The following is a 15,515-nucleotide window of genomic DNA, read 5'->3' on the forward strand; positions in this document are numbered from 1 at the left end:
TTCCAACTCAAAATGGATCTATTAAAAGGTTTTGGGTCTTAATTATCAAGATTAAACATAATTTGTGAGGTAATTTGGAGAAATCTCCACAGTTCACTAAATAAAACATCTTCACTCCTGAGAATTCAAAATACTTAACAAGGACTTTCCTCTCTGTAATAATAAAGTTTCTAACAGTATAGACTCTATCAGAAAAGAAAGATTAGAATGGGAAGCAGAATTATAATTCAACATTGGATCTTTGCTAAATGTGAATATGAATAGGTGTCTCCTCCATTTGCTCAAATTTTAGCAATTTGAGACAGATTTATTTACTAAAACAAATTTAACTTACCTACAAGCTTCATGTGCTTTACTAGTTAAAGCTGGATGCATAAAAGTAGAATGAGAAAGCACCCATACCTTGTGATCAAATTCAGACATATTCAGAACTATGGGTATTACTAGTTACAAGTACCATTACTTAATAAAAATTAAGTTCAATTAATTGCTTAAATCTATAGCCCTTGAAATAAGAAGAATATAGAAGGCTTGTATGTGAATACATGGCAATATGACAGCACAGAAAATGAAAAAGGTTTGGCTCTTCAACAAAAGCAACATGTACAACTCACAGGATTTAAGTGGATCACTGTACATCTTACGATATGCTGGTTTTGATACCCTATCTTGATACGTGCAACAAATGGACACTTAAATTTAAACAAATGATACCCTATCTTGATACATACAACACATGGACACTTAATATAAACAAATGATTTATAGCTACTTGTGCTTCATCTGGAGGTATTTTTATCATATGATGGTTCTGTAATCTTACTTTTACCTCATCTTTACATAAGAAATTTGGGGATTCAATAAAATTAAGACATTTAGAGGCTGGAAGGATGTAATCAAGAACAATAGAATTTTGAACAATGGAAGCTCTTCCAATGACATGTCGATTTTGGACAACACTTTACACTTAAACAAAGAGACCGTTGTGAGTAGAGGTCCTCTGAACCGATAGCCGATTGGATCCTTTGCTGTCTGTTCTGAAAAGAAATACTCTAAAGTGACCCCCCAAAACTCAGTGTGAAGATGACTGAGTAGCCGTACACTAACAGCGATATGAGGCCACTATGGGTGGTGGGGGCCAATCCCAAGGGGAAGAAGGATCTAACCACCTTTGGTCCTATTTGTCAAGAATCGACAATGCTGGAAAGTTTAGACCATGCACCCTAGGCCTAGCACCATTTCATTTACTTGTCTTTGCCATAGCTCCAAAGTATTTGAGCAAGTTACTATTTGTGTAGAAAAGTGAAAAGAAACTCAAGGAAAGGATGATGTATTTGATACCATAAATGGTGATGCATTCATGTTATAGAAGACAAAACTAAAATCCAACAAGTCCCCTCAACGGTTACAAATCTTGCTAGTTGCCAATAAAAAACAGATCGACAGGGGACAGCATATTCAATACACAGCATGGTGAAGGATTCACAGTTCCCCTCCACCAATCAGAGCTATCAACACACAGTACCTTTCATTTCAGTTTCTGTTTGTACAAAACTAAGCATTTTCATTAAAATCAATCAAGAAACCAATGCAATTGGTAAAAGAAAACACTATTTTTTACAAGTTTCAGACAAAAAGGAATTCAAAACATACCCAGAAAGGATGGAGATCAAGGAAATCTTGAGACCTAATGAAGAACCAAACAAGAAAGTCAAAACAACAGCAATTTGCAAGGTTTGAAGTTAAAGAAACACCCCCACTTACAGCCAACCTTGTCAGAATTTTGAGATAAAAAATAAAATATATATATAAAGAAGATGAGGAAGACTGCTCACTTCTCTGATGAAGCTGGTATTTTCGAATCTCTTGAAGCCCTAGTTCCTGCTCGAAAACGATGAACTTGTGTGGCCGGTCCTCCAATTTTTTTTGCAGTTACCTTCAGGAACAAAAGAAGGAAGGAAAATGTAAGGGGCGATTCTATTTGATGTTGGGAGGGAGAGGGTGGAGGTGCCTTTCGGGTTGGGAGGGTAAAACAGGGCAGATGAAATCGGGAGAAACAAAACCGAAGCAAAACTGAGCTTTCTTGGTTCGCTGTATTGGAATAGAGGCGTAATAGTAAATTAATTATTTGGTTGAATGTAATGGAATAGAGGCGTAATAGTATTCTTGTGTTTGGTTAAATGGAATAGAGGTGTAATAGCATAATGGAAAAAACTAAAATGATTAGAACATCCTTAGCATAAAATTATTTGGATAAGTGATTATTGTTATTGTTATTTAAATTTTAATAAGATTATTAATATCAATAATAAATAATTTAATCATATTTTAATATAATTATTATTAAATATATTATAATTAAAATATATAATTTAATAAAATTCTTAATAATCAATATTCTTATATGAATTTACTCAAATCATAATATATGATACTATAAAATATAAATTAGCATAATTATTATTAAATATATTATAATTAAAATATATAATTTTATAAAATTCTTAATAATTAATATTCTTATATGAATTTACTCAAATCATAATATATGTTACTATAAAAGATAATTTAACAAATTATTATTAAATATATTTTAATTAAAATATATAATTTAATAAAATCCTTAATAATCAATATTCTTATATGAATTTACTAAAATCATAATATATGATGCTATAAAATATAATTTGAAATAATTAATATTAAATATATTTTAATTAAAATATATGATTTAATAAAATTTAAAATAATTATAACTAATAAATTTTCTTATATGAATTTGTATAATTTAAAGTAATTATTATTAATTATAATTTAATAATAATATATAATTTCATAAAATTCTTGATAATAAATTTTCTTATATGAATTTATATAATTTAAAATATTAATATTAAATATAACTTAATAATGAGCGATCAATGGTGTTGGTATTTTTAATCAATAAAAGCCAACATGAACGATGAAAATGAGAATGTGTTAGCTACAAATGCGGTTTAAGAGAATAGTCACTTAAAATATACATGGTTGTAGTAAATACTTGAACATGGCTATGCTTAAATAATATTTTTAATTATTTAAAATATTTTTAATTAAGAGAATAGTCACTTAAGTAGTTGCCACCGGTTCAAAAGTCGATATATATGTAATATTATTAAAATAATATTTTTTAATTATTTAAAAATATTTTTAATTAATGCGTGTATATGAATATACACATTTAATTAGTTTTATTTTTAATAAAAATTTTTAATTTATTCATTCAATTTTAACCACCTTACAATTTATTCATTGTATTATATCTATTGATCCAATTTTAATATATTGAATATTTGTTTTTAATCAAGTTCTTTACTTTATTATATCTAATGTTCCAATTTTAAAAATTCGATTAAAATTTTCGAACTACATCTACTTAAGAAATTCGATCCCAAATTCAAAATTTTCAATACCAATAAAAATCAACTTACTACATCACCACTTGCAAAATATAACTCTCCAAACATTACTATGGAGTAAACCAAAAAAAAAAAAAACAGAACATATATAGTTCTCGTACATCACCACTCAGACACAAGTTCATTTTTTGGACAACCGATTCATACATGATAATAAGGGTAAAATAACTTGCATGTGAACATTAGCAATCTAACGTATGCATTCATGATAATATGAAGGCCAGGAAGCATGATTTACAACAGACCAAACACATCCACAACCATATGCAAAAAATCAGCATGTATGTGTTTTATTGTGTTTCTCTGTATTTGATTTTGAAGTCTTACAATTTTTCTTTAGTTTAGAAGGTTGGATAAGTTACCAAACCTCTTGAATTGCAACTACAGCTTCAGCTTGCCAACGATTTATGTCTAGAGCAAATCGGTAGCTAACGGTCCAATACCTACAAAATTCCACATAGAACATCAATTTACTGGAACAACAGTGACTGTTCAGAATAATAATATATGACTTATGTAACTATTACACAAGTAATGGTTTTACATTTCAATGATGTGTTCAGAATAATGCATATATTGACAACGCTACTATGACTTGAGAACAATTCAGGGACAACATGAAACTGGAAAAAGATCATCAATACAAACTACTACAGCAGCAATAAAATTTTATTGCTCAAGTGGGGGCGGCATAGCAATATGTTGACTCAAATTTCCACATTTTCAACACTATTAAGGCCATGTTCTGTTATGCCACTAAAAACCAACAAATCAAACACCCTTTTTCTTTTAGCTTCAGGCTGGTTGGACAAATGAAGGCCATGTTCCTGTTTTTATTAAGGCCATGTTCCTATTTTTATTGTGGCCATGTTCCTGAGTTGAACAATATGATTAATAGAAACAACCCGAACATCTTCTATTTGATATGAAGGTTACTAACTTAGAAAAATATATATATGAAGGTTACTGGGCTAGCTACCATAATTAACACTTGTCTCGTGACAATGAACTTTAAAATATACCATAGGATAGAAGCAATAAGGCCTTTTCATATGGTTCAAAGGAACTTCATCAATTATATGCAGTTACTTTAGAATTTCAGAAGTATTACATATAAATGCTTTCGATAGAAAAACAATAGGATACCTCATCTGCTGCATGGAACTCAGATAAGCTAATTCTTCGTTCCACTAGCTCAAATTTTTCCTTTACAACAAGCTCCATAATCTGCAATCCAAACGGCATGAAAGGCATATCAGTGCCAATGATACAATATAAAAGTACAAATGAAATAGTTGAAATTCTCATGACAAAATTGTCTGCTTGAAACCAGGAAGTTCTGATATTTACGAGCCTAAATATAAATTACAGCTCAAATGAATGTTTCAGAAACTTACAGTTGCTCGAGTAATCCCAGGAACACAATAATCAGCATGAGGGGTTAAAACACGGCCTTTCTTGACCAAGAACTGCAACGTAAAACATAAGAATGTTTCAGTTAGAGATTTTTAACTTTCAAAGCATATGCATTAGAAAAAAATCTTTTCCTTCTATAACCAACTAAATGCATTTGAACATTCCACACCATCAATGTTATCAGTTATCGAGATGAATGGCAAACTACGGTATTTTTGCAGTTTTCCATTTTTGGTAAAAACAACGGAAAATAACCAAGAACAAAGATGAAGATTATTGATGCATATCGATACCATACTCAATCTTAATGTTCCCCAAACCCCCAATTCATATATAGATCTAAGCTATTGGGGCAAATCCTAATCTTACAATGTTTGTGGCATTTGTTTCAGATACATAACCATCCTTAGAGCTGGTCAAATGGTTGAGTTAGATGCTAATAAAATAAACACGAAAAATACCCCCAAAAAAATTCTAACAAAAAGAAGCAGAAAAAACAATAAAAGAATGTAAAATTAAATAGATAATCAATCTCTGCAAATAGCAAGACAATTTCATAGAACAAACAGAGAGCAATTTACACAATATAAATGGACTTAAACAAGTTTGGCCGACAGCAGCAAGGTTAGAAAACAATCCAAAGCTATTACTCCATTAAAATTCCACAACTTCAAACAAAGAGCAATTATAAGTCAAAGTTAATAACATGCAGAACCCAATCCACAATATACGCAGGTTTTCTGCGTGGACAAAACCTTTCGATATTGTTGAAAAAAAACCAAGGAAGCTTACCCACTAATTAGATATGCAAAATGGCAGCCAGATCTCAGAAATCATTTCCTCTTTCCCCACGCTGCATTATTGTATTATAGGATTGAGGTGCGTTGCTTTGTTTTGCCCTCAGTCCCTCACCAATTATGTTACTATGCTTGCCAGAAATTGGGGCAAAAAAAAGAGAATTTTGAGAGAATAAGAAACGGTGAAGAAGAAGAAAACAATCTAAAAAAATAACCCAATCTCAACAAAAAAGATAGATAGAGAGAGCAAATCTGCAAAAATAATAATAATAAAGGTTGTATCTTCCTTACCGGATCCAATGGACAGAACATAGTTTCACCGATGGAGAGGAACGGAAAACGTGAGATGGAGGCTGCTTTTTGATCGGTGTTCGAAGTCTAGTTGTGCGCCAAAGAGAGGTAAAAAAAAGAAGGAAGAAACAGAAGACAGTGGATTTTGGGTAAGACAGAAGCGTGAATCGGAGGGTAAAACAGGGACCAAAACTGAATCCGGACCTAAACTGAGCGCAAGGAAGAGATTAGAAATCGGTGGATTTTGGGGATTACATCCGTAATGTAATATACCAGTATTAGGCTAATACACCCAACCAAACAATGTATTGAGTGGGGCCCACGATTAGGGGTGTAATGGCTATGCCAATACACCCAACCAAACATGCTGTCAGTAATAGAAAGCAGCAGATTTTAGGAATAGGGGCGTAATGTAGTAAGCCCGTAATAGGGCATTACACCCAACCGAACGACGAAATAGGTGGGGCCCACAGAATAGGGTTGTAATGGCATACCCATTACAACGAACCAAACAACACGTAAGTGTGTTTCTATCGAACTTTACCCATTATGAGACTAATCTTAAATTATTACCAAGTTTCCTTATCATCTAAGGCTCTAATTAGTCTAATAAATTTTCAGGACTAAATCGTAACTTAAACAAATTAGAATACCAATTGAAAAAGACAAAAATTCAAACCCCCAAAACCCACATGGCCGTGTTCCCTAGGCCGTGTGTCATTAAATGCCCGTGTTCATGTCGTGAAAAACTTCTTTGGCAGATCGCACACGCCCTCGTGGAAATCCAACATACCCATGTGTGATAGCTCCAGTTTCCACACGCTCGTGTCACATACCCACACGCCTATGTGCAACCCTTCACACGCCCATATGGATAGGCACATGACTGTGTGAAAACCACTGCACCTATTTTTGCGAAAAACTTGTTTTAAAACCTGATTTTGCATATTTTAGTGACTAATAAAACCTGATTTAAGTACAATTAATTAACATATATATACATCTTCAATTGAATTTATGGACATCAATTAAAACTTAATTAAATAGAATTAGGCAATTAATTTCATGCATAACAAACACCGAATAAATCAAATAAGTGGCGTACCTTAGTCGCTAGCAAACCACTCTGTGGAAGCTTAATTTATCAATCGTTAGTAAAAGTTTCATGCTTCACACACCCTGTTATTAAGCAACAAACACGGTAAATCATTCAATAATTAAACTCAAACATGCCTCAAAGTTATTATAAAACCATTCAAAATAAATGTCCAAAGTCCAATTACAACCAAAATCAACTAATTCCCCGGAGCTCCACAATGCCTGATTACAGTCTCTAAAATGCATAATAAAATCTCTACCAGGCCTAAATCTCTTGGAACTCTCTCGCTTGACTCCTCGCTCCCCAATCCCAATGATTATCTGTAACAACCCGGTTTTGACCCTAATCGAAATAGTGGTTTTGGGACCACAACTCCGAGTCCTAAAAATATTTTAATATTATTTTCTATAATTTTTATGTGTGAATTTACTTGTGTGAAAATTTCATGATTTAATTTCGTCGTTTGAGTGTCCGATTAAAAAAAAGATTAAATCGCGTAAAATAAAAAATTTTGTGGTCATGGATTTGATGAATCGGATCTTTAGACAGTATCTGGATCGGTTTGTGGTAGTATTTATAGATGACATTTTGATCTACTCTCGTGATGAAACTGAGCATGCCGAACATCTGAGACTCGTGTTACAAACTTTGCGAGATAGACAGTTGTATGCAAAGTTTAGTAAATGTGAGTTCTGGTTACGTGAAGTCATTTTTCTGGGCCATGTTGTATCAGCATCGGGTATTCGAGTTGATCCGAGTAAAATTTCAGCTATACTCGAAAAATGTCTAAGAAGTTCGAAGCTTTCTGGGGCTCGCTGGCTATTATTGACGTTTTGTGAAAGGGTTCTCTATGATTGCGACCCCGATGACAAAGTTACTACAAAAAGACGTCAAGTTTGAATGGTCAGAAAAGTGCCAGAAAAGTTTTGATCAGTTGAAAGTTCGATTGACCGAAGCTCCAGTCTTAGTTCAGCCAGAATCGGGTAAAGATTTTGTTATTTATAGTGATGCATTCTTAAATGGTTTGGGCTGTGTTTTGATGCAAGAAGGCAAAGTTATAGCCTATGCCTCGAGACAGTTAAAGCCGCACGAAAAGAACTATCCGACGCATGATTTGGAATTGGCAGCTATTGTATTTGCGTTGAAAATATGGCGCCACTATTTGTTTGGTGAAAAATGTCATGTATATTCTGATCACAAAAGCCTGAAGTACTTGATGACTCAGAAAGATCTGAATTTGAGACAGCGCCGATGGTTAGAATTGCTAAAAGATTACGAGCTTCTGATTGACTATCATCCGGGAAAGGCTAATGTTGTTGCTGATGCCTTAAGTCGAAAATCACTGTTTGCTTTGCGTACAATGAATGCACATATGGCTATATCTGATGATGGTGCGATAGTAGCTGAATTGAAAGCAAAACCGTTACTTGTTCAACAGATTTGTGAAGCTCAGAAAGCTGATGATGATTTAATTGCAAAACGAGCTCAGTGTGACTTAAGTGTTGATTCAGAGTTTCTAGTTGATGCTGAGGATTTTTAAGGTTCAGAAACCGATTATGTGTTCCGAGAAATTCAAAGTTAATTTAGGTGATTTTGAATGAAACTCATAATAGTCGATTTTCTATTCATCCGGGTAGCACGAAAATGTATAACGATTTGAAACAACACTATTGGTGGCATGGTATGAAACGAGATATTTCTAACTTTGTTTCGAAATGTTTAATATGTCAGCAAGTAAAAGCCGAGCATCAAGTACCTTCTGGATTGCTTCAGCCGATCATGATACCTGAATGGAAATAGGACAGAGTTACGATGGATTTTGTATCCGGTTTACCGTTAACACCAAGCAAGAAAGATGCAATTTGGGTTGTTGTTGATAGATTGACAAAATTGGCTCACTTTGTTCTGGTTCGTATTGATTATTCACTTGATAAACTTGTTGAATTGTACATCTCTCAGATTGTGAGATTGCACGGAGTACCTATTTCTATTATTTCAGACAGAGACCCGAGATTTACATCGCGGTTTTGGAAGAAATTACAAGATGCTTTAGGTACGAAGCTACATTTTAGCACAGCTTTTCATCCACAAACAGATGGTCAATCTGAGCGAATCATTCAGATACTTGAGGATATGTTGAGATGTTGCATTCTCGAGTTTGAAGGTACGTGGGAACGATACTTACCTTTGATTGAATTTGCTTATAATAATAGCTTTCAATCTAGTATCAAAATGGCACCTTACGAGGCTTTGTACGGTCGTAAATGTCGTACACCATTGTATTGGACCGAGCTCAGTGAAAATAAGATACACAGGGTTGATTTGATTAAAGAGACCGAACAGAAAGTGAAAGTGATTCAGGACAGTCTGAAATCAGCATCGGATCGTCAGAAATCTTATGCGAATTTGAAAAGAAAGGATATAGAGTTTCAGATCGGGGACAAAGTGTTTTTGAAAGTATCACCGTGGAAGAAAATACTCAGATTCGGTCGTAAAGGCAAATTGAGTCCGAGATTCATTGGACCGTATGAGGTTATAGAGCGTGTTGGACCGGTTGCTTATAGATTGATGTTACCGCCGGAGTTAGAAAAGATTCATAATGTATTCCATGTTTCGATGCTCCGTAGATACCGATCTGATCCTTCACATGTGATTAGCCTGAAGGAGATTGAAATTAACCCAGATATGTCATATGAAGAAGAACCGATTAGCATTCTGGCTCGTGAGATCAAAGAATTACGAAACAAGAAAATTCCGTTAGTTAAAGTATTGTGGCATAAACACGGAGTTGAAGAAGCAACTTGGGAGTCAGAAGATACGATGAAAGAGCGTTATCCAAACCTATTCACCGGTAAGAATTTTCGGGGACGAAAATCCCTAAAGAGGGGGAGAGTTGTAACAACCCGGTTTTGACCCTAATCGGAATAGTGGTTTCGGGACCAGAAATCCGAGTCCTAAAAATATTTTAATATTATTTTCTATAATTTTTATGTGTGAATTTACTTGTGTGAAAATTTCATGATTTAATTTCGTCGTTTGAGTGTCCGATTAAAAAAAAAGATTAAATCGCGTAAAATAAAAAATTTTGTGGTCATTTTAAAAGAAATTTGAATAGTGGATGTTCTTTTAATATGGAAGTCTTATGTGGCAATTAATTCATTTAAATGCTAGTGGACGGCATTAAGTGATAGCATATAGTTTTTATATTATTAATATTAATTATAAAGGTTATAATTATGTATATTATATTATTATGTTATAATAAAATATTATAAGCCATCATCATTTTATTTTATTTCTTCTTCATCTTTATGACCGAAACTAAACAAAAGAAAAGAAAGAAGAACCTAGCTACATTCGGCCATTTTAAATTTTAATTAAGGTTAGTTCTTTGTTCGGTTTTTGATAATTTTTACATTTTTGATATCGTTGTTTTGTGTTCTTCAAAACCCATGCTTAAATTTTGTGAATTGATGATGATTTTGAAATGTGCCATTGATGGATGTTTGAGTTTTATGATGTTAGTTGATGAAATATGAAATAAATGAAATGCATGGACTTGTATGAGTATAATGAAGTTTCGGCCTAACCATAGTATAGTCAAATTTTGAATGTTTTGTGTTTTGTGTAATTCGGACTAAATTGTGAAAAATGTAAAATGTTAGGGGCAAATTTGTAATTTTCTATTTATGTGTTTTTGGATTAAATTGAAGTTATTAATATTTAAACTAGCTCATTTTGAATATGTTTAGATCAAGAACCAAAGAAATCGGAGCTAGATCGGGGAAAAACCAAAATCGTCGACTAATTATCCGATTTCAATTTTTCACTGTCCGAGGTAAGTCTGTTAGCAAAAATTCATGTTATCAAATCAATATATATATATAAGTATATTTATTTTATAATTAATGAGTTATAATTACAAGTATAAAATTTATGTTAGTTGATGTGTGAATTTCATACATATACATGTGATGTTCGAATAGGTATGTATATAAAAGTATAAATTTTTGGATTCAATTAAAATTTCAAATGTTATGGTTGTGATTATATAATGTGCGAATATATATATATATGTGTATATATATATATATATATATATATATATATGTGGATCGAACAAGCTTGCATATACATGTATGATACCTTATATGGATTTGGGAATGAAATTATGGATGTATATATATTAGATTCGAATATGTATGAGTATACAAATATAAATTCATGCTTTGATTATGAGTACGTAATTATATATGTATATGATAGACTCAAAAATATATATATAAATGTATTCGGTTGAATCATTGAATTTTCAAGTTTGGAATTGGTGAATTGAATCAGGTTATAAACCTAGCAGGCTAAGTGCCGGTGATCTGAATCAGGCTATAAGCCTAGCAGGCTAAGTGCCGGTGATATGAATCAGGTTATAAACCTAGCAGGCTAAGTGCCGGTGATCTGAATCAGGCTATAAGCCTAGCAGGCTAAGTGCCGGTGATCCGAATATGATGAATTAAGTGATTCTAAGCATTTGGTATAAATATAGATATGATTTTATATGAAATGGATGAATGTATGAACATTGTTTCAAGATGTTGATGAGTATATAATTGTTCGAATCTTTGTGATTAGTGAGTATGTATATATATATATATATATATATCTCGGATGTCATGAAAATTGTTGGATATTTATGTGTGCATATGTAGGCATTCGGCATAGGTGGATATATATTTGTATGCATTCGGCATAGGTAGATATAAGTGTATATATGTATGCATTCGGCATAGGTGGGTATAAGTGAATATGTGCATTCGGCCTTTATAGTTTATAAGTGTAAAAATTATGCTTTTGGTATATGTAATTGAACAATTATATATAAATGGATCCGATGAAGTACGAACAACAAGTACTCTAGAAATCTGTATATGCAGATAATGATTATGTTAGTAATTTGATTTTATGCATATAATGTATATACCTTTGTCCGTTTATGTATATTAGTTAAATATACATTCTTTTAGATTTAAACGAAATGACTTAATATAGAAATGTTTGGTTAGTAATTGTATTTGATATTTGTGATTTCGATAAATTTACTTAAATAATTATGTGATTCTTTTATATGTATTTTTAGATACGCTATAGACTTACTAAGCTATAAAAGCTTACTTTGGTTATCTTTGTCTATCTATTCTTATAGATTTTGGAGACGCGTTACGAGCTCGGGGATCATCAGCATAATCTATCACACTATCGACCGTCTTTGGTATTTTATATATTTTGAACTCGAACCTATGGCATGTATAGTCTAGTTAATATGTTTAAATTTTTGGGATATGTGAATATGAGCCATGCGAAAATGGCTTATCTCTTTTCGTTTTGAATTTGGTATTAACGAATATGTTTTAATGGTCTATTTCCTATGCTTAAATTCGGTTTAGTTAAAAATGGCTTGATCATTATGTTTAAACTTAGTTTTATATATTCTAGGTTGAATGTTCAATGTGATTGATTTAAATGATTCGACCATGGTATAAGTCTATTTGTATAAATGATAATTAGTATGATTGATAACCTGATTATATTTCTTGATTGGTTACATCATGAATAAATTATGAATTAGTTTGTATTAGTAAGTTTAAAACATAGTAAAATTGCTTGTAAGTTTTTATTAAACAATTCGGCTAAAGAGTATGAAAGAACATAATGTATATTTGATCATGATCTAACCTTAATTTGAAGTGGTGTTTATGCTGTAAATTGGTTAAGGGATGAGTTTCGGTTGTGCTATGATATTGAATTGACGGATATGTATGTTTTGTATTAAGAATTGATGTGGAAAAAAATTGGTTGTGTTTGTTCGGTAATGCCTCGTAACCCTAATACGGCGACGTATACGGGTTAGGGGTGTTACATTATCTACACGATTGTGAGGGTGTGAGCTTTAAAAAGCTTAATGAGTGTTGATAAAAACGACAAGTAAATTAACATCCAATTCATGTTTAATTCAAAACCAATGGATCACCAATTATTAGCCAAAATAATGTAACATGTCATTTAAATTTTCCATAAGCATTTTCAATACGACAAATCATTTATTCATGGCATTCAATCATCAATTGATATAACAAAAATCACACATAAATATATTGGCAATCATTACTCATGGTTTAATCGGGAGATCATACATCAGATAAACGGATCTTTGAACTCCAACAAATATCAAATATAATCCACCGAGTTGAGTGGGTCGAAGCACACACTCCCTTAGAGCGCCTCAAATAACCCATTGAGTGGAGAATCATGCTCAACACTCCCTTACCTACTCCAAACAAATCAGTCCACCTAGAGCCATATACTCACAATGTCATAAATAAAGGTGAGCACCCACAAATCCTATGGCATGCCAATTATATCCAATGGATCCACCATGCATGTTGCCAATATATTTAGTTAAGCATAGCATATAAATCAATTATTAATGTGCTCAATTTAACGTGAAAAAAATAATTATGTATAACTTGTAACATAGCCATTTAGCATCCAATTAAATCAAGCAATTCATTCATCAATTTCCCATATTCAGTTACCAATTGTAACACCAACATATCATGATAAAAAATTTATGTACACAAGCTTAAAATCATCATTAAAATTAATCTAATTAAATAGCAGAACACCACCCAAAAACTCGCTTACCATTTTCTTTCAATACCAATTCAATTTTTTGCACATTTAATACCAATATTGCAAAATCAACCATTTATCCATAATTAATTAAGTTTAATCATTAATTAAGGTACTAATTAAACATAATTGAGGGTAAATTTACCAAATCGCCCTTAGAAACACTCACCACACAATTTTATTCTATCACAACAAGTAATCAACTAAGCAATTTCAAGCTTCAATTCTTGTTATCTCGGTCATCTTTAAGATTCAGAGCTTTAACAGAGGTAAAGTGGATATTACCACCTTTCCAATGCTATAATAAACACAAATTTTAAATTAATTATACTAATAGAAATTCACTTACAAAGATATATTACTAGATTTGTAAAATCAAGTCAAAAACTCAATTCCTCACAAAATCGATCTCTCTAGCCCTCCTAATCACTTCCAAACATAAATACTAGACCATATACACATATACTAAGTATTAATTTCACATTAAAATCAATTTCACAAAAATCTGAAAAATCGATTCATGAAGATGATGAAACTCGAATTTCTTCAAATTACCTCAATCATGTTCAATCTTGATAATTAAGACCAAAAACCTTTTAATAGATCCATTTTGAGTTGGAATATCCATTGATTTGTGGATTTTCTCTCAAAATACAAGATCTACCATTAAAGCACCTTAAGCTTTTGAAGAAGATGACATTGATAAAAAATCCTTTAATGTGACAAAATAATTATGTATAACTTGTAACATAGCCATTTAACATCCAATTAAGTCAAGCAATTCATTCATCAATTTCTCATATTTAGTTACCAATTGTAACACCAACATATCAATATTAAAAAATATGTACACAAGCTTAAAATCATCCTTAAAATTAATCTAATTAAATAGCACAACACCACCCAAAAACTCACTTACCATTTTCTTTCAATAACAATTCAATTTTTTGCACATTTAATACCAATCTTGCAAAATCAACCATTTATCCATAATTAATTAAGTTTAATCATTAATTAAGGTACTAATTAATCATAATTGAGGGTAAATTTACCAAATCACCTTTAGAAACACTCATCACACAATTTTATTCTATCACAATAACTGATCGACTAAGCAATTCCAAGCTTCAATTCCAAGCTTCAATTCCGATTATCTCGGTCCTCTTCAAGATTTGGAGCTTCAACAGAGGTAATGTAGACATTACCACAAATCCAATGCTATAATAAACACAAATTTTAATTAATTATACTAATAGAATTTTTCTCACAAAGATACCTTACTGGATTTGTAACATCAAGTCGAAAACTCAGTTCCTCACAAAATCGATCTCTCCAACCCTCCTAATCACTTTCAAACATCAATACTAGACCAAATACACATATACTAAGCATCAATTTCACATTTAAATCAATTTCACAAAAATTCAGAAAATTGATTCATGAAGATGATGAAATTCAGAAAATTAATTCTTCTTTATGAACATAATATATCCACCGTTACACACTTTTTGGTCTTTATGATGTCTGCTATATACCAGCTGTTGCACATTGCAATTGAAATGTAGAGAAGTTTTCTTCATTGTATTTAATGATTACTGAACAATAGAGTAAGCCTTTTTCTTAGAGGAGGATACCACTCAGCACTCCGTGTTGTGCTTGTCCCCTACTAGAGTTCAAAATACACATAAGTTACATAGTTAATAACTGGTGGTTAATTATGCCTAGTCCAACCCTTGCTGCTTTTGCATTGCAGAATTTTGGTTTTGA

At 32.0% G+C, this 15,515-nt stretch overlaps 2 long non-coding RNA genes across 3 annotated transcripts; both read right to left on the reverse strand.

Moving 5' to 3' along the window:
* Positions 1-1,314: 1,314 nt before the first annotated feature.
* On the reverse strand, positions 1,315-2,086 carry LOC105802551 (uncharacterized). Its single transcript, XR_008197967.1, has 2 exons — positions 1,836-2,086; positions 1,315-1,687 (listed from the first exon to the last, which is right to left on the reverse strand). It is a non-coding gene; the product is annotated as an uncharacterized LOC105802551 (long non-coding RNA).
* Positions 2,087-3,594: 1,508 nt separating this feature from the next.
* On the reverse strand, positions 3,595-5,807 carry LOC105802546 (uncharacterized). Of its 2 annotated transcripts, none has more exons than XR_008197469.1 (4): positions 5,667-5,807; positions 4,856-4,927; positions 4,605-4,685; positions 3,595-4,331 (listed from the first exon to the last, which is right to left on the reverse strand). It is a non-coding gene; the product is annotated as an uncharacterized LOC105802546 (long non-coding RNA). The 2 variants fall into 2 exon arrangements; XR_001136214.2 differs by lacking the exon at positions 5,667-5,807 and adding an exon at positions 5,244-5,269.
* Between the last annotated feature and the right edge of the window lie 9,708 nt (positions 5,808-15,515).

This window comes from Gossypium raimondii, chromosome 7 (genome assembly GCF_025698545.1).
Source record: "Gossypium raimondii isolate GPD5lz chromosome 7, ASM2569854v1, whole genome shotgun sequence".
Classification (NCBI taxonomy): Eukaryota; Viridiplantae; Streptophyta; class Magnoliopsida; order Malvales; family Malvaceae; genus Gossypium; species Gossypium raimondii.